The sequence below is a fragment of the Petaurus breviceps genome, unplaced genomic scaffold (assembly GCF_028583685.1).
Source record: "Petaurus breviceps papuanus isolate PSGF00001 unplaced genomic scaffold, PetGlider_PUasm1.0 128, whole genome shotgun sequence".
In the NCBI taxonomy this organism is placed as follows: domain Eukaryota; kingdom Metazoa; phylum Chordata; class Mammalia; order Diprotodontia; family Petauridae; genus Petaurus; species Petaurus breviceps.
This window is the reverse complement of record NW_027185664.1, coordinates 10823674-10831637: the sequence shown is the minus strand read 5'-3', so window position 1 is coordinate 10831637 and position 7964 is coordinate 10823674. Positions and strand designations below refer to the sequence as shown.

General features: G+C 36.6%; 1 protein-coding gene across 1 annotated transcript in view; it reads right to left on the bottom strand.

Moving 5' to 3' along the window:
• Positions 1–4271: 4271 nt before the first annotated feature.
• LOC138172195 (methyl-CpG-binding domain protein 2) overlaps positions 4272–7964 on the bottom strand; it is a 74907-nt gene continuing 71214 nt past the window's right edge. Inside the window, exon 7 of the mRNA XM_069101887.1 lies at positions 4272–4742. The gene's annotated coding sequence lies outside the window, so the exon portion shown is untranslated. The remainder of the gene's footprint in view (positions 4743–7964) is intronic.

Here is a 7964-nt window from a genome sequence, read left to right as displayed (position 1 = left end):
TCTCAGTATGAGAATAGTTGAAGGGAATAGAAATGTATATGCACACACACATACATATATATGTCTATATAAGAGGGTATATGGACATATGCATACATATGTGAATGTGTGTATATATGTGTACAGGTACACATAGAGGGCACAGGACCAGTTTAATGGGAAGGGATGATACTTAAAAGGTGAAATTAAGAGGTGAGAGAGGAATATAATGAGAGATGGGGAGAGACAGAAGAGGGTAAATAGCTCATATAGAAGAGGCAAGGGAAAATGGTTACAATGGAGGGAAGAACAGGAAGGCAAAAGGGAATGGGTCAACCTTATTCTCATTGAATTTGGCTTAGGGAGGGAATGACATACACACTAAATAGGGTATCTCACCCTACAGGAGAGTAGGGGGGAAGGGGATGAGAGGGGGGATGATGGAAGGGAGGGTAGGCTGGATGAGAGGGAAGTTGGAAGCACCCACTTTTGAAAAGGGACAGGATCAAAGTAGAGAATAGAACAAATGGGAGGTGGGATAGGAGGGAGGGAAATATGGTCAGTTTTTTACAATATATCCACTATGGAAATGTTTTGCATAGCTATGCATGTACGACCTATACTGAATTGCTTATCTTCCCAGTAAGGGTGGGTGACAAGGGAGGAAGGGAATGAATCTCGAATTCAAAGTTTTGAAATCAAATGTTTTATACATATATATATATATATATACATGCATTCATACATACATACTATTTTTGATAGTATTTTACATGTAACTGGGAAATAAGATATATAGGCACTGGGGCATAGAGATCCACCATGCCATACTGGAAAGTCGAAGGGGGTATGGAAGAAGATATGGGAGAGAGCAGATTGGAGGAGGGGATATCCAGTGGGATCGCTACTTTGAGGTGGTGTGTAGGAGGAAAATGGGGAGAAAATTTGTAACTCAAAATTTCATGGAAATGAATGATGTAAACTAGAAGTTAATAAAGCATTTGATAAAAAATAAAGAAAGGTAAGAGACTTGCCAAGGGTTACATAGTATTTCTAGGAAGTGAGACTTATACCCAGGTCTTCTGGGTTCCAAAGTCTCCTCTCCATCCACTACACCATGCTACGTCTCAAGATACCACTTAGAATTATCAATTTTAGAGATGGACATATCCTTGACTACACAGCCCTCCTTTAACTGGGGAGGAAACTGCACATAGTACTTAACACATTTTTCACATTCATTCCCTTTTCTCTACCCACACAGTCACAATGCCGGTTTAGACTCTCATCACCTCTCCTTTGGACTATTGCAATAGCCTATTAATTGGTCTCTCTGCCTCAATGAGTGGATGAATGAAAAAAATATTTATTAATCACCTCATCGTGTGCCAAATACTGGGAATATAAATACAAAGGTGAAGGCAGTTCCTACCCTCAAGTAACTTACATTATAAGGGAGAGACAAACTCATGTAGGGGAGTGGTGGCCAGGGAGGTACATTTTTGGTTTGGGAAGTTATGGGATGATGAGTGCATTCATAGGGAGAGCAAAACAACATACCCTTTGCAGGACTAATAACAGTGTATTTGAATGGTAGGGAAGTGAAGTAGACTGTGTTGGGGCCCCTAGGCAAGAATACTGAAAGAGAAAAGGATTAATTTCTTGAGTCAATCCATCTTCCATACAGTTTCCAAAGTGATTTTCATGCAGTGCTAATCTTTATTGATACTCAATAAAGTCTATTAAGCTCCTTATTACCTCTAGGATCAAATATAAACAGGCATTTAAAAGCCCTTTACAATCCAATTCCACTCTACCTTTCTAGCTTTATCATGCATTATTACTACCCTTTGGAGGCCCTAGGTTCCAGTAAACTGATCTGTTCTACATGTATCTCATAAGGGAGAAGATATACATTGGCTATTCAGAACACAAAGCTCAAGCTAATATTGCCTGAACAACATCTTGAAGTTGTATAAGATAAAAAAGCCCAGGTGCCAGGTTCTGGCCTGGAAGCAAGGAAAAAAGAAAATGCAATCCTTTGAGGTTTTTTAATCATCTGGTAAACCAAAGGCACCTTATTGGCTGAATACATCAAGCAACAAAATCCAGTCAAGGCAAGATGAAAACTGGTTACAAAGACACGTTCAATGTGTACTCTATAATTGAGGCAGCAAGCAGGATCAGTTTGCTCTAACATGAAGGCCATTACTGACCTGACCCAAACACAAGCCCAAACATAAGTACATCAGGCACAGTTAAAAGACAGGTATAATCCTTATGAGACTTCTTAGGCTGCCAACTTCATGAAGCAAAGAACTGGCAAAGTGACAAAAAAAAATTCCTAATCCATGGTTAAAAATAACTAATATTTCATTCTAAAGAAGTTGCACCTGTCTCTATCACTTACATAAGGTAATCTTAGTAAAGACATGCCACTATGCATGTCTTAATGCACGTTTTAACTGTGCACATGAATAAGTTTCATCAGAAATGAAATACTCTGCCCTTTACATACCCTCCAATAAAGGTCCTAAGAGCTTGACTATCTATGTACTGTGTTGTCCACTCCTTGTAGAGACAGAAGAAACGCATTATATGATGAGGACTAAAATGGTTTACTAGAGGAGTCAGTGAGTGAATCGTAGTGTCAGAAATTAAAACAGAATCCTCAATTCTTATGTTAAACATCTAACCATACTCCCTCAAAACTAAAAGTCACATAGTTATAAGAGCAATTACCATCACACAGATATTAAGATGACCTTATAGGGAAAATCCCTGGGGTTAAGAAGTTTAGAGTTCTCACAGGACTTTGAAGCCTTTTCTGCCTCCACTTCTCAAAAATAGTTAAGCCTGCCACACTGTATCCTCCTTCATCTCCCCGTCCTATTTCTTTTGCAACTTTCAGGTGCAGTGGATGGGCAGGGGAGGTGAAAGATTATGTGGTGGCTATACGAGAAATCCAAAAATACAAACACTGGAAGAGAGATGACAAAGATCCTAGTAGAGGTTTGGAGACTACACTCAGTAGGCCTTCCAAGAAACTTGCTGTTGACGCTTTGAGATGCCCATTCGATCTTTCACTAATTCTAGGATTTCAGGAGATATGGGCAGGATAGATTAAATCTGAGAAACAGAGTAAATCACTTATTTACAAGTGACTAGTTAAATAAGTGTGAGTTAAACAGTTTAACTGCTCAGGATCCAATTTTTTAAGAATAGCTCAATCCATTCTGAAATCCTATCAGGAAAGTAATAGATTTTGTGAATTAAGGCTGATAAAATCTGATATATTTCCAACTTCACTGCAGTACCTTTATTCATTGTTAAACATTTACTTGCACTAATTCTGCACATACTTGCTACAACTAATATATTTTTTAGTACTTGAATAATTGCAAAGGATTTTGCTAACATTATTATTCCTAATGTCTGTAGTATTAACTTTCATTACAAAAAAAAAGTTAAAATTAGGTATAGAGAAGTTACAGGATCTGCCCAGATCTGAACTCTAGTAAGATATCAAGCTTAGAAATAACGACCCAGTGTTCAGGGTATCTCCTCCTCCATTCCCACCCCACCTTGTACTATATACCCAACATAGTACATAGTACTTCCCAGATACATTTCCCTTTCACAAACCTACCCATATTTCTTTTTTTACCACCAGTGGAATGTCAATGTGTTTTAGTCTGCTGTTCCAATTCTGCTAATGAAATATGATAAAACAGTTACTATTTTCATCACCACCCAAATCTAAAGTATAACTACTCAAAATTATATTTATGAAATTAGCAAATAAATGTTTGTACTTTGGAGGTGGAACACTGATTGGGAAAGTATCAGAATCTAATTCATTATGAGACTCTGCCCAGAGAGTGCTTCTCACTGCAACAAATGTAGTTATACCTGCATAACTCAGTGTGACAGGGAACATGAGACACTCCAAACTATTTTTGGATGAAACTAGAGAATATCAGTGACAGCTAGAGGGCACTTGTATAGCTGATTACTAAACCAAATAATGGTGGAATGAATGTTTTTGAGAGAGAGAGAAGAAAGGTAAAGAAAAATAAGAAACATTGGGGAACCAGAGCATACACACTGGTGAGAGTAGCTCAACTTTCCATAATAACCTGAGACACTGCTTGAAGTGGTAATAGTAAATATACTCTCTGCCACCTCCCCTCCAAATCTAATGCCAATGGTTGAAGCTAAGTTTAATTTTGAATTCTAAAAGGAGACTCCTGTATTATTTCTCTAAAACAGGAAGGATTCCAAAGAGCATGTGAATATAATCATTTATTTGTCTTTACAGTGATGATGGAAGAATGTACAGGCGTCTTCTTTCAATAGAAGTATAAAAATCTCTTTATATACATTGAAGTCACAATAATCTTTAATTGGGTAATTTTTCAGTTCTCCTGATCCATCGATACTAAAACTGTAGGGGAAGCAAGTATTTCATACAAATACAGTATTTCCAGCAGATTGCAATCTGGTATAAAAAAGCTTGGCTTCATTTTAAGGGTGCTGCTTGATATTTAAAAAGGCTACTTTTAAGTCCTAGGACTCAAAATAAAGATCAATTTTTGTATAATAGATATATACATCAAAATATGTCTAAAAATGCATTGGTTAACGCTATTAAAAAGCTATATAAGTGCATGGGCCCATTTCTTCTTATAAGCAAAACCCAGTGGAAACATTTATGTTCAGCTTCTAGGAATTTGCTTTTGGGGAAAGTCCGTTGAAAGTACCTGTAGAGGAACAAAAATAATAGTCAATTGTTTTTCATGTGAGAGCTCCATTTGACTGCAAAATGTTCTGACAAAGTAGAAACACTTCTTTTAAGGCCACATAGTTAAAAGAGTTACACAGTTAAGAAATTCTTATATATACTGCAAAGTACCGAATGTACTTCCCCCCACTACTTCATAAGCATTCTCTCCCAGTAGATTCTATCTTTATGAGAAATCTTATTTAGAAAGATGACATATCAACATATGATGACGTATAAACATATGACATAAAACATACATATTTTGTTGTTCGGTCACATGAGATTCTTTATGACCCCTGGACCATAGCTGTCCATGGAGTTTTCTTGGCACAGATACTGGAGTGGTTTGCTATTTCCTTCTCTAGCAGATCCAATGGATCCTTTTGTCAGACAGAGGTTAAGTGACTTGCACAGGATCACATAGCTAGAGAGTGTTAAAGGTTGAAAATCTGAACCCAGGTCTTCCTGACTCCAGGCTCGATATCCATTGTGTCACAAGCTGCCTCACACACACATATACATAAAATATTCACAATTCTTTTCTTTATAACTTCAGAATCACAAAATTTGATATTTGAAAGGGACCACCCAAACTGAACTAGAAAGGAATTTCCATTATACCATACAAGTAGTTATCTAGCCTCCAACTTGAACCTTTCCTGGCAGCCCATTCTCTTTTTAGACCTATCTGAAAACAATGCTTCGGATGAGGTTCCATAAGAATACATTACAGTGGGCTATCATGTCCCAGTTCTGAGAAACTTCACCTCTTTTGATGTGGCCCAAGATTATATTAGCAGTTCTTTTGGGGGCCAAATTGATTCATTTGAGTTTGTAATTCATTAAAATCCCCAAATTTTTTTCACAATAACTGTTGTCGAACCATGACTCCTCCATTTTGTACTTGTAAAAGTGATTTCTTTTGGTATCCAAATATAAGACTTTATATTTATCCCTACAGAATTTCATCTTGTTAAGAGTCCACCTAAATCTATATCAATTAGATCTAGACCAAAGTTCTTAACCTTTTTTTGTTTGTGTGTGACATGGATCCCTTTACCAGTCGGGTAAAGCCTGTGAACCCCTCAAGCCCTTTTCAGGATAATGTTTTGTAATATTTTAATTTAAAAATGAAGAAAATGCTAACTTTCAGTTAAAGATTAATGGAAGGTGTTTTCCCCATCCAAGTTCATGAACCCTTGGAAAATCTATCCATAGACCCCCTGGAAGTTACATTAAGAACCCTTGCTCTAGATTCTCAAGTCTATTTAACCAGCTCTAATGGCTCTTCTAACTTCTGGTCTCATATTAACAAACTAATGGATATACTAAGTGAATGTTCTGTATGTCAAATTCAACATGTCCAAAACAGAACTTTACCCCCAAACTCCTCCCTATTTGGAAATTCCTTATAACTACCAAGGGCACCAGTATCTTCCCAGTTGCCCAACTTGCAATCTCTGTATCACTGTCAACTTCTCACAAGCACTTATCCTATATTGCTTTTCTGTTGCCATGTCTTGTTTCTACCTTCACAAGGTATGTCATATACACCCCCTTCTCTTCCCTCATACAACCAGCCTGGTTCAGGCCCTATCATCTCACTCCTAGACTTCTAGGTGATCTCCACATCTCAAGTCTTTCTGCACTCTAGTCCATCTTCCACTCAGGTGCCAAAGTGATGTTCCTAAAGTGCAGGTCTAACCATGTTTCCCCCTACAAAAATTCTGGCAGGTCCCTATTATCTCCAGGATAAAATATAAAGTTTGGCTTTTATAACCTAGATCCTTTCTGACTTTCCACCCTTCTTACACTTTACTGACTTCCACATACTCTACACCAAAATTACCTCCCTTTTATACCATATCTATCTTGGAGCAGTTGTTTACATGTTATCCATTAGAATATAAGCTCCCTGAGGTGAGACACTATGCTTTTATCTTTCAGTAGTTGGTACAATGCCCGGCACATAGTTAAGTGCTTAATAAATTCTTGCTGACTAAGTACCAAGTAACTAGACTATCAAGATCTTTCTGGATACTGACCATAATTTATTCTGTTAGCTATCCCTCCCAGCTTTGTGCAATTTGAAAATTGATAAGCATACCATTTATGTCTGATAAAAATATCCAATAATACAAGGCCAAGGTGAGATCCCTGAGGTACTCTATTGAGAACCCTTTCCACAATGAAATTGAACTATGAACAACTATGTTGAGTCTAACTACCCAACCAGTTCTGAATCCATCTAAATTTTATTCTCACCCATATCATCTTATCTTTCTATCTTCTCCAAAACAATTGTATGAGATTATTTTGGCAAAGCTATTGACAAATTATGTTGAAGCCAATCCAGTTAAAATTAGAAGGGAAACTGAAGGAAAAAAAATCTTTGCAGCAAATTTCTCCAATGAAGTTTCATATTCAAGATATTAGACATGGATTCATTTAAGAAAAAGAATCATTACCCAAAAGATAAATGATCAAAAGATACAAATAAACTGTTTTCTTTTTTTCCCCCTGGTTTTATTTTATAATTATATTTTTTTTAATTTACATTTAACTTCTCTCCTTCCTAACGCCACCCCTCCAATTTAAAGAACAAAACCCTTGTAACAAATATGCATAGTCAGCCAAAACAAATTCCCATATTAGCCATGTCTAAAAATATATTACTTGGTCTGCATTTTGAGTCCATCACCTCTCTTTCAGGAGGTAGATACCAATGCCTGGTATTCTGAAATCATATTTGATAATGTATTGATCAAAGTTTTCAAGTTTGTCAAACATGTCTTTACATTGTTGTTATTATATAAATTGCTCTCCTAATTCTGCTTACTGCACCTGGGATCAGCTCATATGAGTCTTCCAAGTTTCTTTGAAACATTCTTTCATTATTTTTTATGGTTCAAAAATATCCCATTATATGCATAGGGCACAATCTGTTTAACCATTCACCAATTTATAAGTACCTTCTTACTTTCTAGTCCTTGGACTACAACTATTTCTTTATTTTAATTCACTTTTAAATATTTTTTTGGTTCCAAATTCTCTCCCCAACTCTCCCATCTATTGAGAAGGGAAGAATTACAATATCCACTATGCACACAAATCATGCAAAACATATTTCCATATCAGAGTCATGGAGAAAAAGTGTGTATATTTGTTACAAAAGTTTTATTTTTGTCAACTGGTGGGG